Here is an 18,298-nt window from a genome sequence, read left to right on the forward strand (position 1 = left end):
AACATTACAATTATCAAAGTAAAAAAAAATATGAATAAATGTTGAAAATTGTTGATTGGTCTTATAAATAAAAATTCGAAAATTTAAATCATTTTATCAGTAATTTTGTAAATTAGCATGTTGATTTAAAAAAAATTTTTGCGCCTCCGTAATTTTTCATGGCATTTGTGATCCTCATTTGCGGCAAGAAAATCACCTTTTGAATGTCTCGGCAGTCAAACGTGACATTTTGAATAATTAGTTTTATTTTGCAAGTTGGCATCGCTGCATAAATGTCAATTGTGTAAATTTGTGTGCTGATTTGGAGGCCAATAACCTTCGAAAATAATTAAGTAAAAATACCATAAAAATTTGCTGAAACACAATTTTTCCCTAAATGGGGGTATGACGTTTCAAATTCAAACCAAAAGTCAAAATAAATATCTCTATTAATAATTGTCGGCGCACAAAATTTCGTATTTGTCACGGCTAGAAAATGTTTTGGAAATGCTCGGAAATTAAAATCCTCGCCCTCCAAAAGACCATTTTCTAGCCTAGTGAAACAAATAACTAGTAATATCGCTTGAAAGACAAAAATTACAATAAAAAAAAATAGTAATAAATTTATTGCAAATTGAAACATTTATATCATTCTATTTTCTTGATTTCTTTGCAGAATCTGTCGTCTGAGTCATATTATTTCAACTTGTATCAGGATGAAATGTGATAAAACAAAACTTTGAAATGTGAAATATCACACAACACGTTCAGTTGTTTATTTATTATTTTGAAGTTTGTACGCAAGTATCTGATCTTTTATTAATTACATACATTAAATTGTTTACATACAACATTTTGAAAGATATGAATATTGCATGTCGTTTAGAACCTTGAAAACTTTGATAAAGAACTTAAAATTTCGTCATTTCCAATTTTAATTGGGAAGCACTTGTATTAATCATACGTGACTTACAAAACGTTCTTTTTATTGACATTTGAAACGTTTGCACAAATAAAAAAACTTTATCAAACCATAATTTCTAGTTTGAATATTGATTATTTATTACAAACTGAATGTACAGAACCTTTAGGGTGAACACACATTACACAACATTATTTCACTGATGAATACAATGTGTTACATTTTGTACGAACACTTTACCAACAATAAGAGGGAAACAATTTCGACCACATTATAGTCACGTTGCTTCTTGATGAAGAGAACAATGGATCTAGATGAATCTAATGTACAATTACCTATTTAAAATTATTCGTACTTTTCCATGGCGTTATTTGGTGAGAACGAACTAGATAAAACCAAATGTAATAAATTAAATTCGTGGGGATGTTTATTTATAAATCTGTAATTAAATTTACATGATCGGAATACCGAATTTTAAGCTAGAAGCTCTGAATTTCGTCCGATTTGTTGATACAAATCTAAATTCAGTGCACACAACTAAACTATACATAATTATAACACATATATTAAACGATCACATGATGATATACGCACGTATTATGTAATTAAACTTACATAACATGACACGGAATAAATAAATTACATAATAAATAAGGGGGAATACATGCACTTCACTTATTTACACAATACATTTATCGATGAACATCTGAGTGCTTTCGTGCGATGTACAACAATCTAAAATAAAAAACTGTTAGAACGACAGATATAAAAATTAAAACTTACCATTTTCGAAAAATCTCTTTGCAAGTGCCGTTGATGTACTCGAAGCCATACAAACACACTGTGTCGTTAGACGACTGGTTAATAGATGAAATTGGCTTGATTTGTGTTGAATTGCTTTGTTGTTCCACGGGCACAGCGAATAACAAACAAATATTGAACAAAATAAATATTGATAAAACGATGAAAAATCGATCCATATTTACTGCTTCACTTTACCATTCAAACAAAAGGAATAAGTTATGGTGGTATATACTCAATTAAATTGATAGTGAATTATCTTAAGGTCACAGGTTCAAAGCAACATCAATCTATCCGAAGTCAGTTCGTCTGATATTTGAAAAGTGTTCAACACAACTTTATAAGCCATTACTACTCGAAAAGTGATTCGTCATTCGGCTTTTAAACTGTCCATTGATAATTTTTATTAGTACTAAGAAAGCAGACTTATTGGAGGCGATGCCGTCATTATTATCATATGGGTAATTATTTATTGGCAACTTCTACGCTTCTTTTTACGACACACATATGCGACTTGTTAGCGTCCGTTTGACCGGGCCCCTTTTGATCCCAGTCCGTTCCTGTTGGACCAGGGCGTTGGCCACAATTATTCGGGACTCATCGGGTCACGAGTTAGGCCAGCGAGTACCGCCACAGGACCACGGGAGTACGGGGACCCATGACCGGAGGCACTTCGTCTGTACCATCGAACGATACATGTTTATGACTGCTCATGACTCAAGAGTGTACCAGAAAAGCATTAAAGCTTAATTTTGAAGTTTGACCTTTTGGTTTTATTGAGTCCTTAAATAATTTCTTCTAACATCAGAAGTGGGATAAAAGACCCGAGTGCCAGTGGAAATAGACCCAAGTGCCAGTTAAATTAGTTTTGCTAGTTTCTAAGTTCCGTTAAGTGAAAACAAAAGAACAATGCCCAAAACGGGAGAAAAAGCCCGACGCAAAAGAAGTCGTACCCGGAGTCCGGAGTCTGACACACCACGACGCAAGAAGGGACATCGTAGCCGGAGTCGGAGTACGCACCGACGTCGGCGCCATGAGTCCCGGAAGGCTTCTAAACAGCGTAGACGTCGTGAGGGAAGCTACACCCCTTCTGGCGTCCCTGACAGCGTCAGCGAGACCGTGTCCCGTTTGGGTGAAGCCATTGTAGACGGGATGAGTAAACTGACCGAGAACCTGGTGGTAAGAGAGGGAGCGCAGAGGGTAAGTGCTATCCCTAATGTGGGTACGATCGTTGCGGAATTCAACCCGATGCGAGACAGCATCGATGACTGGTTGGGTTCAGTGGACGAATACGCCACCATTTATCGCTGGGACGATAAAACAACGTCCCATTTGGCGTTAAGTAAGTTGCGAGGCCCTGCTGAGATTTGGTACCGAGCTTTGCCGTCCCGTGTCTTCTCCTGGCCGGAGTGGAAAGACATGTTGCATGTAAATTTCCGCCCGAAGCGTAATCTGCACCAATTGTTAAAAGACATGATGGCATGTCAACCGAAAGTTAATCAAAGTTTGTACGAATACGCTTTTTGCAAATTAGCACTCATTAACAAACTTAAATTGACCATTCCCGATGAAGACAAAGTAAATTTAATAGTCGGCGATATTAAAAATGAGAACGTCAAGTTTGCCATTGAAACGGCTGGAGTCAAAGATCCGCATCTTTTAGCGAGCCATTTGAAAACGCTAGAAATTGCGAATGCTGCTAGTGTAGGGGCCGGAACTGCAGGAACCAGTAGCGGCGGTGCAACGCGTACGGCGTCGCCAAGAAAACATTTTAAAACATCGTGGTTCCAACCAAGGTCTTCCTGGTCTCAGCCGCGATCTCAGCCGAGTACCAGTCAGTTTGGCAAATGTTTTACTTGTGGTGATACAAATCATCTTAAGAGAGATTGCCCGAAAACGAAAGAGGGTAACTCAAAAAAAGTAAATGTTGTCCGGACCAACCCTTGACTAAATAACTTTTATAAGACTGTGCGCCTCAATAATTCCGAAATTAAATGTTATTTAGATTTAGGAAGTGAATGCTCTCTTATTACAAAATCAGCCGCTGAAAAACTTGGTCTCCAACAACTTCCGGTGGAACGTACGGTATCGTTGGTTACCTTGGCTGATGGTCCACCCATCATCCCTGATTTTTTTTGTCGCGCTGTTTTAAGTATCGATGACGTAACGCGCACTATTGAACTGTATATCGTCGAACATTGCGTCATCGGAGCTGAGTTATTAATTGGGCAAAATTTCTCCGAACTTTACGATGTCAGTTATGGTAAAGTCGCTGGGCGTTTAGTTTTTCAGGATAACTCGGAAGCGAGGCCAACGAGCCCACAAACCAAATTAGTCACAGAAAATATTGTAAATGTTGGGATTTCCGACCCGTTAAGTATAAAATTGTTATTAGACCTCTTAAATGCCTATCCGGAATGCATAGCTAGCTCCTTATCTGAAGTTGGGAAAACAAACTCAACCTCCATGTCGATTACGCTCACTTCATTAAAACCAATAGCTCGTCGACCTCGTATATTTTCAGACCATGAGCGTATACAAATTCGTGCAATGATTGACGACCTGAAGAAAAATAACATTATCCAAGAATCACATTCCCCGTATGCCAGCTCAGTATTATTAGTAAACAAGAAGAACGGCGATAAACGTTTGTGTATAGATTACAGGCCCTTGAATAAGATAACAGTTCAAGACAAATATCCCTTACCTCTTATAGAGGAGCAGTTAAGACGGTTGTCAGGAGCCAAGTACTTTATTAGTTTAGATTTGTTTTCTGGTTATCACCAAATACCGATGCATCCAGATTCAGTTCAATTAACCGCTTTCATTACACAAGACGGACACTACGAATTTTTGCGAGTGCCTTTTGGTCTGACAAATGCCCCAGCCGTTTTTCAGCGAATGTTAAACTCAGTTTTGGGTCAACTGCGCTTTACTAAAGTGCTTGTGTATTTGGACGATGTGCTGATTCCAGCTTCAACTATCGGGGAGGCGCTTCACATTTTACAAGAGGTGCTACAAATTTTTAAAGTAAATGGCCTAACGTTAAATTTAAAAAAATGTTTCTTTTTGCACACTAAAATTGAATATTTAAGCTATGAAATTACTGATTCTGTTATACAACCCTCTTCATCAAAACTAACCGCAGTCGAACAATTTCCTCGTCCAACAACCGTACACCAAGTACGTCAATTTCTTGGTTTAACGGGATATTTTCGCAAGTTTGTTCAAAATTACGCAAATAAAGCGCGAGCTTTAAGTCAGCTTCTACTGAAGGACGCTCAATGGGTTTGGGACGACGCTCAAGAAACCGCATTCCAAGAATTGCGGAAAAGTCTGATAAAGGGACCAGTATTGGCATTATTTGACCCAGGATTGGAAATTAAATTATACACCGATGCTAGTCGGTGGGGTCTTGCTGGTATTTTGGTTCAGGTACACGTTACCGGGGAAAAAGTTGTTGCGTACTTCAGTCGACAGACAACGAGAGATGAACAAAAATTCCATTCGTTTGAATTAGAAGCACTTGCGATCATCTCTTCTGTTAAACGCTTCCGTCAGTACTTGTTAGGTCGCCCTTTTACCATCATAACCGATTGCGCAGCAGTTAAGAATACCTTTTCAAAAAGTGACGTAAACCCTCGTATTGGTCGTTGGATATTGGCACTTAACGAATATCAATATTCAATTGTGCATAGAGCTGGACAACAAATGCAACATGTTGATGCTCTAAGTCGAAATTCAATAACTGATGAGACGAAAGGTGTATTTGTAGCAATCATGCCAGAGGACACTTGGTTGTTGGCTATTCAACAACAGGACTACAAGATTCAGAATATTAAAACGATTCTAGAATCTGGTGATTTTGATGGAAACAAACATATTTTCAAAACTTATACGTTGAAAGGAGGTAAAGTTTCTAGACTCACAGCTTTTGGGTCTAGGTGGGTTGTTCCTGATTGTGTCCGCTTTCAGTTGTTAAAAATGACACACGACGATTCAGGGCATTTTGCTGCTGAGAAAACGTTAGAGTTATTGTCAAGTAAATATTGGTTCAAAGGGATGCGTCGATTCGTTAAAAAGTATGTCGCCAATTGTCTCAACTGCCTCTATTTTAAAAATCCTTCCGGCAAATCTCAAGGTTCTCTACATCCCATTCCTAAAATCGCCAAGCCCTTTCACACAATTCATGCAGATCATTTAGGACCCTTTGTTAAAAGTAAATCCGGTAACACTCACCTCCTCGTTTTCATTGACGCTTTTACCAAATTCATTCTGCTTTATCCCGTGAAAAATACCAAAACTAAACATGTCATCAGTTCACTGAATGATTTGATCAAAAATTTTGGAGTACCAAGGCGCATTATAACCGATAGGGGTACTTGTTTTACAAGTGAACATTTCAAAAGTTTTTGCGCAAAAATAGGAAGTCTTCATTACCTTAATGCCGTAGCTATGCCTCGTGGCAATGGTCAAGTTGAACGCTATAATCGTACAATCTTAAACTCTTTAGCAACAATGGGCGCAAATGATACAGATCGCAGATGGGACAAAAATGTACCTAATATCCAGCTTGGTCTCAATGGTACCCTGAATAAAGCAATTAATGTGACGCCGAGCGAAGCTCTAATGGGTTTTCGTGTAAGTTCACAGGGCCACTTACAAGTGGAAGATGTAGTGGACGTCACAAGGGTGCGGGAGAGGATGACGCAGTTTACCGATCAGTACCAGGCTGAGCAAAAGAGGCGGTTTGATCAGAAGCGTTGTCCTGCGCATCCGTATGCTGAGGGTGATTTGGTCCTGGTTCGAGTGACGAGTACTCTGGGCACAGGAAAAAGTCATAAGTTGCTACCCCGGTGGCGAGGACCGTTCAGGGTTGCCAAGGAGTTGGGCAACGAACGCTACGAAATTTCAGATATTCCTGGGAGTAGTCGCTCGAGGTTGAGGTATAACGGTGTGGCTGGAGTCGATAATATGAGGCCATGGATCCGTTATGAGGACCAGCAGAACTGAGTTGCATGGGTGGGACCCATGGGCAGAACTGAGTGGCATGAGTGTATCTCATGGGTGGCCGGAGTTCCATGAAGGCCGGGTGGATTCAGTTGGACTCAGTTGGACTCAGTTGCAGAGAGAACTCAGTTGCACAGGTGGGATCCTGTGGTTCACAGATGTAGTCTGTGGTATGCGGGTGCATCCTGTCGATCACAGATGTGATATGGGGGTGTATCCCGTGTCAGGGGTGGTTGTGAGTCCACTCCTGGTCAGAGTAGTTACGGTTCCGGTCTCGGTGGTGTGAGGCAGCGGTGCTGACAGCTGCGAAGCTGGAGTTGGTCCCCGGGCGCCCGTTGCGAGAATTGGAATTGGCATGGTGCAAGCGGCGGTGCGCGCCAGTAGGCCGCGGGAAGATGAGTATGTAATGAGTAAATGGAGTGATGGTTGAAAGTTATACTCAGTAAATGGACCAATGGTTGTAGCTGTATTTGGAACTAGTGGAAAAATTGAGACCAGTAAGCCAAATAAGTTGGGAGATCTTTGAGATCTGGAGACCAGTCAGTCAATTAAGTTGGAGGTCTAAGCCAAAAGTGATGGAGGTCTGAGAGCAGTTCCGAGAGCAGTCAACCAGATGGGGTCGCGGAATACGGGGCAGCTTGTACAGCGGGTTCGCGGTTGGCTGTCAGCGGGTAGCCGCGGATTGTCCGCCACAGGCGAGAGGAAGTGCTACTCTGGGATCACTGACTGTGCTAGTTGCAGGGTGGTCATTAGAATAAGGCATGCACTAGTTTAATTGCAACATTAGTTTTTAAGTATCTTTTAAGTATTTTTAGTTTCGTTTCATTTATTAGTATAGTTATGTTTTGATACTAATAAACTTGGCCAAGTTTGTTCTCCTCTTTACAGGAATTTAGTTGCTGCAACATGCGTACACATCTGTAGTCGAATGGCGACGATTCCACAGCATTGCATTTATTTTTTTTTCTCTTTTGTTTTGTGTATAGTCACAACTAGAGTTCTTAGACTTTCAATTGAGTTTCAGTCCACCACTGGACTTGGAGTGAGGACACTCTCAATGTCAGGAATGGCCGAATGTTAGCGTCCGTTTGACCGGGCCCCTTTTGATCCCAGTCCGTTCCTGTTGGACCAGGGCGTTGGCCACAATTATTCGGGACTCATCGGGTCACGAGTTAGGCCAGCGAGTACCGCCACAGGACCACGGGAGTACGGGGACCCATGACCGGAGGCACTTCGTCTGTACCATCGAACGATACATGTTTATGACTGCTCATGACTCAAGAGTGTACCAGAAAAGCATTAAAGCTTAATTTTGAAGTTTGACCTTTTGGTTTTATTGAGTCCTTAAATAATTTCTTCTAACAGACTTTAGGTCAACGCAAAAATCCAATGCCGAAATTTTCCATTTAGAATACTTCGCATTTAAAAACTACCAAATGCTTATCAAAATTTAAACAAAAATAAGCAGTTGACACGTTTTCTTTCATTATGAAAATAAACAGTGATGCAATTGCCAGTTGCAAAATGATTAGAATATTATCTCTTTTTTTTTACTAAAAAAACTTCTCATTCGAGTTTAAATTAATGAGTCGTTTCTAGAATGTTTTACCAGTTTTTCAGATTTCAGAATTAAGCTCTCAAATTTTCAAATTCCCTCTTCACTAAAAATTTTGGACGCCTATACGTCATATTTCTTACAGAAAATTTACCGATTTACAAAGGAGCAATTTTAGAAGTCAGCCGGATTTGAAGGGGATAAATTAAACACCTGTAATGGGGTACAAGTCAGTTTTAATTAATAGGTAACTTCACAAGCAACCGATAAGTTTTTTTTTGCAAAATGTAATGATGAACTGAAAATAACAAAAATTTATTGCTGATGCTTTTACAAATTGGTGACAATTTGACAAATGTGACAGTTCTTGTTTGACATTCCGCAGAGATTGCAGAAGTTTAAACAAATCAGCATTGAGTAACTCGCTCTGCTGAACGACCAATCACAGAGTTCCATTTTGAATTAGGCGCCTACAAAAAATTCTTTGCAGAAAAAATAGCCTTTAGATCCCTCAGGTTTTCAGGTTCTTTTATTGTAGTTTTATAAATCATCCTGTATATTACCTACATGGAACAACAAGTATTCTCCGAAATCATGCATTTTTAGTTTATGGACGTTCCTTGAATTCACTTCAAATCGCGCTACCAAAAATGTAAACACCATAAAACCAAAAATGTGCGTCAATGATCAAACAAATTTCTAGAAATGCAATTCTGTAATCCGATTATATGATCTTACTGACCTAGTAATAAAAATTTAAATCTGTTTTATTTATGTCTAAAACGTCAGTTTTTACGGTCTTATTTAATGAGGCAATTAGGTTTTAGTACCTTGTAAGCGGGGATAAAAAGTACAAACCCTTTCTACGATTAAATCCTTCAATAATTGTTTATAAACTGATAATTTTGAAATCGGTGATAAGTTTATTTAATTAAATTGTTATTATCTCATGCGAAGTGTTATGGGTCAAATAACTCAAGAAAAGAGGGCAGTGACATATTTTTTTTGTCATCATCAAATTTGCTTTTCTGCGCCAATTCTTTTTACAATTCTTAAGCATTGTTCCAATCAAATCAACTTGGAAAAACATCAGAATAACTCACAGTAAATAATTTGCACAGCTGAAAGTCTTTATTACAATACATAACTAGTTCAAATATTTAGGCTATTAAATTAATTCAAATATTAATTTCAGCTCGAATATGTTAAAAAGTGGAAACAAATATTAATTTGTTGAAAATTAAACCAACAGATGTCACTAGTTAGCAATTTTAAATCCATAAATAATAATTCTTCAATTTAATAGTATATTGTTTTAGTACATAAAAAATTGTCACAACACAATATTTGAAAGTCTTTATTAATTCATTTATTCGAAAAACCTCTTCACATTATCAATACATATTCTAAAACAATTGCAAAACAAATTGCATTTTCAGCACTTCTTCTCCATTATTTTTAATACACATTCAGAACTGACCTGAAAAAAAATTGGTTACTGAAAATACTATTTTCTTCTTCAATTAACTTACCTATGAGAATACTTCAAGACAACGCCCATTTACTCGTACATAACCAGACTGACATTTAGTCGTTATGATGTGTTGTGGTACAATCTTGCTAGAATTAGTTTTTTGTGCAGTTGGACTGCTTTTGGAAAATTCAAAAATCATCACAGAAAGTAGCAGGAATATCAAAGTTTTGAACCACATGATGAATACACTATCAAAAGAGAATAACTTTCCCGCTTTATAAACTCTCTTATCGTGCATGCATACATTTGTACCGTTTAGATAAATATGAATACGTAGACCTTGAAAGATAGGAGAATAAAAAACGTAGCATAATTCAATATTTATTGGCAAGTATAAAAAATTATTTGATTCCTAGACGTAACTTAAATTATTCTCGACGACTAGAAGGAGAACAATAAGAAAATTAGCGTGTAATCTTTGTCATCTTACCCATTTTTCCCGACATTGTCCTTTTACGTTGACATATCCTTCTTGACAGGCGGTGGTGATAATAGAAGTCGTTCGAATATTGGTCGAATTTTTGTTTCTTTTAGTTGGACTGCCAGGCAGTTCAAAGATCATTGTGGACAGTAAAATGATTACAAAAACGATTTTAAACGACATGATAAGTGCACAGTTGGAAAGCAACTCTTCGGATTTATATAAACACTGGTCAGATAACTGTGAAGTCGAATTTGCAATAATTAGAGATTAAACGACTAGAAAAACGACTGGTCACTTTGAAACTCTCAATTCTACGAATTGTTTTATTTTACAGGTGGAGTTGTAAAAGGACTGAGACGTTCATAACTTCTTAAATTTAAATATCATAACGTCATAACCATTAGAAATAATTCTTTTAATACTTTTATTTAATTTACTGAAAACAGAATTTTATTGTCGTCAAATTACTGTTAGCGTCCGTTTGACCGGGCCCCTTTTGATCCCAGTCCGTTCCTGTTGGACCAGGGCGTTGGCCACAATTATTCGGGACTCATCGGGTCACGAGTTAGGCCAGCGAGTACCGCCACAGGACCACGGGAGTACGGGGACCCATGACCGGAGGCACTTCGTCTGTACCATCGAACGATACATGTTTATGACTGCTCATGACTCAAGAGTGTACCAGAAAAGCATTAAAGCTTAATTTTGAAGTTTGACCTTTTGGTTTTATTGAGTCCTTAAATAATTTCTTCTAACATCAGAAGTGGGATAAAAGACCCGAGTGCCAGTGGAAATAGACCCAAGTGCCAGTTAAATTAGTTTTGCTAGTTTCTAAGTTCCGTTAAGTGAAAACAAAAGAACAATGCCCAAAACGGGAGAAAAAGCCCGACGCAAAAGAAGTCGTACCCGGAGTCCGGAGTCTGACACACCACGACGCAAGAAGGGACATCGTAGCCGGAGTCGGAGTACGCACCGACGTCGGCGCCATGAGTCCCGGAAGGCTTCTAAACAGCGTAGACGTCGTGAGGGAAGCTACACCCCTTCTGGCGTCCCTGACAGCGTCAGCGAGACCGTGTCCCGTTTGGGTGAAGCCATTGTAGACGGGATGAGTAAACTGACCGAGAACCTGGTGGTAAGAGAGGGAGCGCAGAGGGTAAGTGCTATCCCTAATGTGGGTACGATCGTTGCGGAATTCAACCCGATGCGAGACAGCATCGATGACTGGTTGGGTTCAGTGGACGAATACGCCACCATTTATCGCTGGGACGATAAAACAACGTCCCATTTGGCGTTAAGTAAGTTGCGAGGCCCTGCTGAGATTTGGTACCGAGCTTTGCCGTCCCGTGTCTTCTCCTGGCCGGAGTGGAAAGACATGTTGCATGTAAATTTCCGCCCGAAGCGTAATCTGCACCAATTGTTAAAAGACATGATGGCATGTCAACCGAAAGTTAATCAAAGTTTGTACGAATACGCTTTTTGCAAATTAGCACTCATTAACAAACTTAAATTGACCATTCCCGATGAAGACAAAGTAAATTTAATAGTCGGCGATATTAAAAATGAGAACGTCAAGTTTGCCATTGAAACGGCTGGAGTCAAAGATCCGCATCTTTTAGCGAGCCATTTGAAAACGCTAGAAATTGCGAATGCTGCTAGTGTAGGGGCCGGAACTGCAGGAACCAGTAGCGGCGGTGCAACGCGTACGGCGTCGCCAAGAAAACATTTTAAAACATCGTGGTTCCAACCAAGGTCTTCCTGGTCTCAGCCGCGATCTCAGCCGAGTACCAGTCAGTTTGGCAAATGTTTTACTTGTGGTGATACAAATCATCTTAAGAGAGATTGCCCGAAAACGAAAGAGGGTAACTCAAAAAAAGTAAATGTTGTCCGGACCAACCCTTGACTAAATAACTTTTATAAGACTGTGCGCCTCAATAATTCCGAAATTAAATGTTATTTAGATTTAGGAAGTGAATGCTCTCTTATTACAAAATCAGCCGCTGAAAAACTTGGTCTCCAACAACTTCCGGTGGAACGTACGGTATCGTTGGTTACCTTGGCTGATGGTCCACCCATCATCCCTGATTTTTTTTGTCGCGCTGTTTTAAGTATCGATGACGTAACGCGCACTATTGAACTGTATATCGTCGAACATTGCGTCATCGGAGCTGAGTTATTAATTGGGCAAAATTTCTCCGAACTTTACGATGTCAGTTATGGTAAAGTCGCTGGGCGTTTAGTTTTTCAGGATAACTCGGAAGCGAGGCCAACGAGCCCACAAACCAAATTAGTCACAGAAAATATTGTAAATGTTGGGATTTCCGACCCGTTAAGTATAAAATTGTTATTAGACCTCTTAAATGCCTATCCGGAATGCATAGCTAGCTCCTTATCTGAAGTTGGGAAAACAAACTCAACCTCCATGTCGATTACGCTCACTTCATTAAAACCAATAGCTCGTCGACCTCGTATATTTTCAGACCATGAGCGTATACAAATTCGTGCAATGATTGACGACCTGAAGAAAAATAACATTATCCAAGAATCACATTCCCCGTATGCCAGCTCAGTATTATTAGTAAACAAGAAGAACGGCGATAAACGTTTGTGTATAGATTACAGGCCCTTGAATAAGATAACAGTTCAAGACAAATATCCCTTACCTCTTATAGAGGAGCAGTTAAGACGGTTGTCAGGAGCCAAGTACTTTATTAGTTTAGATTTGTTTTCTGGTTATCACCAAATACCGATGCATCCAGATTCAGTTCAATTAACCGCTTTCATTACACAAGACGGACACTACGAATTTTTGCGAGTGCCTTTTGGTCTGACAAATGCCCCAGCCGTTTTTCAGCGAATGTTAAACTCAGTTTTGGGTCAACTGCGCTTTACTAAAGTGCTTGTGTATTTGGACGATGTGCTGATTCCAGCTTCAACTATCGGGGAGGCGCTTCACATTTTACAAGAGGTGCTACAAATTTTTAAAGTAAATGGCCTAACGTTAAATTTAAAAAAATGTTTCTTTTTGCACACTAAAATTGAATATTTAAGCTATGAAATTACTGATTCTGTTATACAACCCTCTTCATCAAAACTAACCGCAGTCGAACAATTTCCTCGTCCAACAACCGTACACCAAGTACGTCAATTTCTTGGTTTAACGGGATATTTTCGCAAGTTTGTTCAAAATTACGCAAATAAAGCGCGAGCTTTAAGTCAGCTTCTACTGAAGGACGCTCAATGGGTTTGGGACGACGCTCAAGAAACCGCATTCCAAGAATTGCGGAAAAGTCTGATAAAGGGACCAGTATTGGCATTATTTGACCCAGGATTGGAAATTAAATTATACACCGATGCTAGTCGGTGGGGTCTTGCTGGTATTTTGGTTCAGGTACACGTTACCGGGGAAAAAGTTGTTGCGTACTTCAGTCGACAGACAACGAGAGATGAACAAAAATTCCATTCGTTTGAATTAGAAGCACTTGCGATCATCTCTTCTGTTAAACGCTTCCGTCAGTACTTGTTAGGTCGCCCTTTTACCATCATAACCGATTGCGCAGCAGTTAAGAATACCTTTTCAAAAAGTGACGTAAACCCTCGTATTGGTCGTTGGATATTGGCACTTAACGAATATCAATATTCAATTGTGCATAGAGCTGGACAACAAATGCAACATGTTGATGCTCTAAGTCGAAATTCAATAACTGATGAGACGAAAGGTGTATTTGTAGCAATCATGCCAGAGGACACTTGGTTGTTGGCTATTCAACAACAGGACTACAAGATTCAGAATATTAAAACGATTCTAGAATCTGGTGATTTTGATGGAAACAAACATATTTTCAAAACTTATACGTTGAAAGGAGGTAAAGTTTCTAGACTCACAGCTTTTGGGTCTAGGTGGGTTGTTCCTGATTGTGTCCGCTTTCAGTTGTTAAAAATGACACACGACGATTCAGGGCATTTTGCTGCTGAGAAAACGTTAGAGTTATTGTCAAGTAAATATTGGTTCAAAGGGATGCGTCGATTCGTTAAAAAGTATGTCGCCAATTGTCTCAACTGCCTCTATTTTAAAAATCCTTCCGGCAAATCTCAAGGTTCTCTACATCCCATTCCTAAAATCGCCAAGCCCTTTCACACAATTCATGCAGATCATTTAGGACCCTTTGTTAAAAGTAAATCCGGTAACACTCACCTCCTCGTTTTCATTGACGCTTTTACCAAATTCATTCTGCTTTATCCCGTGAAAAATACCAAAACTAAACATGTCATCAGTTCACTGAATGATTTGATCAAAAATTTTGGAGTACCAAGGCGCATTATAACCGATAGGGGTACTTGTTTTACAAGTGAACATTTCAAAAGTTTTTGCGCAAAAATAGGAAGTCTTCATTACCTTAATGCCGTAGCTATGCCTCGTGGCAATGGTCAAGTTGAACGCTATAATCGTACAATCTTAAACTCTTTAGCAACAATGGGCGCAAATGATACAGATCGCAGATGGGACAAAAATGTACCTAATATCCAGCTTGGTCTCAATGGTACCCTGAATAAAGCAATTAATGTGACGCCGAGCGAAGCTCTAATGGGTTTTCGTGTAAGTTCACAGGGCCACTTACAAGTGGAAGATGTAGTGGACGTCACAAGGGTGCGGGAGAGGATGACGCAGTTTACCGATCAGTACCAGGCTGAGCAAAAGAGGCGGTTTGATCAGAAGCGTTGTCCTGCGCATCCGTATGCTGAGGGTGATTTGGTCCTGGTTCGAGTGACGAGTACTCTGGGCACAGGAAAAAGTCATAAGTTGCTACCCCGGTGGCGAGGACCGTTCAGGGTTGCCAAGGAGTTGGGCAACGAACGCTACGAAATTTCAGATATTCCTGGGAGTAGTCGCTCGAGGTTGAGGTATAACGGTGTGGCTGGAGTCGATAATATGAGGCCATGGATCCGTTATGAGGACCAGCAGAACTGAGTTGCATGGGTGGGACCCATGGGCAGAACTGAGTGGCATGAGTGTATCTCATGGGTGGCCGGAGTTCCATGAAGGCCGGGTGGATTCAGTTGGACTCAGTTGGACTCAGTTGCAGAGAGAACTCAGTTGCACAGGTGGGATCCTGTGGTTCACAGATGTAGTCTGTGGTATGCGGGTGCATCCTGTCGATCACAGATGTGATATGGGGGTGTATCCCGTGTCAGGGGTGGTTGTGAGTCCACTCCTGGTCAGAGTAGTTACGGTTCCGGTCTCGGTGGTGTGAGGCAGCGGTGCTGACAGCTGCGAAGCTGGAGTTGGTCCCCGGGCGCCCGTTGCGAGAATTGGAATTGGCATGGTGCAAGCGGCGGTGCGCGCCAGTAGGCCGCGGGAAGATGAGTATGTAATGAGTAAATGGAGTGATGGTTGAAAGTTATACTCAGTAAATGGACCAATGGTTGTAGCTGTATTTGGAACTAGTGGAAAAATTGAGACCAGTAAGCCAAATAAGTTGGGAGATCTTTGAGATCTGGAGACCAGTCAGTCAATTAAGTTGGAGGTCTAAGCCAAAAGTGATGGAGGTCTGAGAGCAGTTCCGAGAGCAGTCAACCAGATGGGGTCGCGGAATACGGGGCAGCTTGTACAGCGGGTTCGCGGTTGGCTGTCAGCGGGTAGCCGCGGATTGTCCGCCACAGGCGAGAGGAAGTGCTACTCTGGGATCACTGACTGTGCTAGTTGCAGGGTGGTCATTAGAATAAGGCATGCACTAGTTTAATTGCAACATTAGTTTTTAAGTATCTTTTAAGTATTTTTAGTTTCGTTTCATTTATTAGTATAGTTATGTTTTGATACTAATAAACTTGGCCAAGTTTGTTCTCCTCTTTACAGGAATTTAGTTGCTGCAACATGCGTACACATCTGTAGTCGAATGGCGACGATTCCACAGCATTGCATTTATTTTTTTTTCTCTTTTGTTTTGTGTATAGTCACAACTAGAGTTCTTAGACTTTCAATTGAGTTTCAGTCCACCACTGGACTTGGAGTGAGGACACTCTCAATGTCAGGAATGGCCGAATGTTAGCGTCCGTTTGACCGGGCCCCTTTTGATCCCAGTCCGTTCCTGTTGGACCAGGGCGTTGGCCACAATTATTCGGGACTCATCGGGTCACGAGTTAGGCCAGCGAGTACCGCCACAGGACCACGGGAGTACGGGGACCCATGACCGGAGGCACTTCGTCTGTACCATCGAACGATACATGTTTATGACTGCTCATGACTCAAGAGTGTACCAGAAAAGCATTAAAGCTTAATTTTGAAGTTTGACCTTTTGGTTTTATTGAGTCCTTAAATAATTTCTTCTAACATTACAAACATGTAATAATACTAATAATGTAATAATCACTACAGTTCTTCTTTTAAACGATGCATTCTTATATCAGTTTAATTGCTGAAAAGACAAAATATTATTAAGACCCAAGCTTAATTTTTATTACCGACTTACCTGTATATTTCCCTACATTTCCCTCCTACTTCAACATATCCTTCTTGACATTTTGGACCTATGAGTTTAAATAACGAAATATTACTAACATTTACATTTTCTGTTTCGTTTGAATGGTCCAGTAAACCAAAAATTGTAACAAGATGCACCATTAGTACGAAGACGAGAAGAATTTTGAACCTCATGACTAACACTTCTTTGTTAAAGAAAAACCAGTCTTAGATAAATCGGGTCTAAATAAACGACGACTTGAATAAATATTGGAAAGTTTCCAGTTATGGATTATCAAGGTTATACCTATCCGTTTTTCTCTAACAGAGAGGATCTCTCTTGACTTACTGAACAAAAAAGTACTTACGTTCTTCTGCATAAATAAAATGCACAATGCCACGTTAACTTAATACGTCCTTCTCGAACGAAAAATGGCAATTAACTGAAGAATAATTACGTGAATTCTCAATACAATGTGAAAAAAAACTTCCAAACGTAGGCAAAAAGTCTACTGAAACTTTTGTGTAAAAGTCGTTAATGCTTTTTGCCGATTATAAGTTTGCATTTAGTCAAAATTCTAAGAAATTTGCAAACAAAAATCAAGCTTTTAAATTTGTTAATCAAAGCCAACGAGGATTGAGAGAGGGAAAGTTGAGGAGTACCAAACATGTCCTTTCTGTTTTAAAATTTTATGCATTAAATTTTATAATTAAATTTGATTCATAACACATTTAAAAAATATATTTCACTGATACAAATGTCATTTTATGGGTTCCTAAAATTTCTATCCATGGTCCATTTTTTTCACTGAAAATCCACCATTTATTAATGCGCAAGCGATAATGTTTACATTAATAAATTGTAAAAGATAAAATAGAAATGATAAAACTTGATAAAAATTTACAATTACCTTATAAACCCGTCGACAGTCTCCAGGTATGATTTGTATAGATTTAGAATCACAGTTTGCTCTGGGGCGTATCACATTAGCCGACTCAACAATTCTATCTTCAAGATATGATTGAAAACTTATCCAGGTACCACTCGTACCAACACCGATATTAAAAAGTAATAAAACTATGAGGAAATACATTCCACAAAGGTTCATTTGGGTATATCACAAGAGACACGTAATATTATAGTGGATTTTATCTATTTTTTCATGCAATTTTCATTGTTTTTTGTAAGCTTTGTACACATTTTTATCGCCGCTCTTATCTCATTCACTGGAACCGCTCTTCTACGATCAATAAAATCGTAAAATGCTGTGATGATCTTCAAATATTCTTTGTTTGTAAATTGGCGTCACTGCATCACGTTTCTAAAGTGCAATTATTTATTTGCCTTAGATTAATGTAAATATTTGAATATGAGTTTTAAACTTGGCGGTTTTATTTTTGAAATGTCATCAACAGATTTTTAATGTGACGTAGAAAATCGGTATTTGATTAATGATTACTTATCTGTGTCGACTTTGTAGTATTTGTCAAACAGGATATCCTTCAATATGTCCCAACAGTCACAAAGGGAGCAGATAGTCTTACAGTGTATATAAAAATTTATTATAATTTTACATGAATAAATACTGAAGTGATATCACTTTCATATTTTTTCCAAA

The 18,298-nt window shown here is 39.3% G+C and overlaps 6 long non-coding RNA genes across 6 annotated transcripts; 1 reads left to right on the forward strand and 5 right to left on the reverse strand.

Annotated features, from left to right (window-relative positions):
- Positions 1–1,306: 1,306 nt before the first annotated feature.
- LOC148169883 (uncharacterized) lies at positions 1,307–1,996 on the reverse strand. The gene is made up of 2 exons (XR_015770547.1): positions 1,685–1,996; positions 1,307–1,636 (listed from the first exon to the last, which is right to left on the reverse strand). It is a non-coding gene; the product is annotated as an uncharacterized LOC148169883 (long non-coding RNA).
- Positions 1,997–2,028: 32 nt separating this feature from the next.
- LOC148169884 (uncharacterized) lies at positions 2,029–2,465 on the forward strand. The gene is made up of 2 exons (XR_015770546.1): positions 2,029–2,163; positions 2,224–2,465. It is a non-coding gene; the product is annotated as an uncharacterized LOC148169884 (long non-coding RNA).
- A 7,143-nt stretch (positions 2,466–9,608) lies between these two features.
- Positions 9,609–10,149, reverse strand: LOC148169885 (uncharacterized). Its single transcript, XR_015770611.1, has 2 exons — positions 9,800–10,149; positions 9,609–9,747 (listed from the first exon to the last, which is right to left on the reverse strand). It is a non-coding gene; the product is annotated as an uncharacterized LOC148169885 (long non-coding RNA).
- LOC148169886 (uncharacterized) lies at positions 10,110–10,481 on the reverse strand. Its single transcript, XR_015770612.1, has 2 exons — positions 10,232–10,481; positions 10,110–10,182 (listed from the first exon to the last, which is right to left on the reverse strand). It is a non-coding gene; the product is annotated as an uncharacterized LOC148169886 (long non-coding RNA).
- A 6,017-nt stretch (positions 10,482–16,498) lies between these two features.
- Positions 16,499–17,025, reverse strand: LOC148169887 (uncharacterized). The gene is made up of 2 exons (XR_015770575.1): positions 16,690–17,025; positions 16,499–16,635 (listed from the first exon to the last, which is right to left on the reverse strand). It is a non-coding gene; the product is annotated as an uncharacterized LOC148169887 (long non-coding RNA).
- A 328-nt stretch (positions 17,026–17,353) lies between these two features.
- LOC148169888 (uncharacterized) lies at positions 17,354–18,197 on the reverse strand. Its single transcript, XR_015770634.1, has 2 exons — positions 17,591–18,197; positions 17,354–17,487 (listed from the first exon to the last, which is right to left on the reverse strand). It is a non-coding gene; the product is annotated as an uncharacterized LOC148169888 (long non-coding RNA).
- Positions 18,198–18,298: the final 101 nt, after the last annotated feature.

The sequence above is a fragment of the Gnatocerus cornutus genome, chromosome 8, assembly GCF_029298725.1.
Source record: "Gnatocerus cornutus isolate USDA-ARS CGAHR chromosome 8, icGnaCorn1.1, whole genome shotgun sequence".
In the NCBI taxonomy this organism is placed as follows: domain Eukaryota; kingdom Metazoa; phylum Arthropoda; class Insecta; order Coleoptera; family Tenebrionidae; genus Gnatocerus; species Gnatocerus cornutus.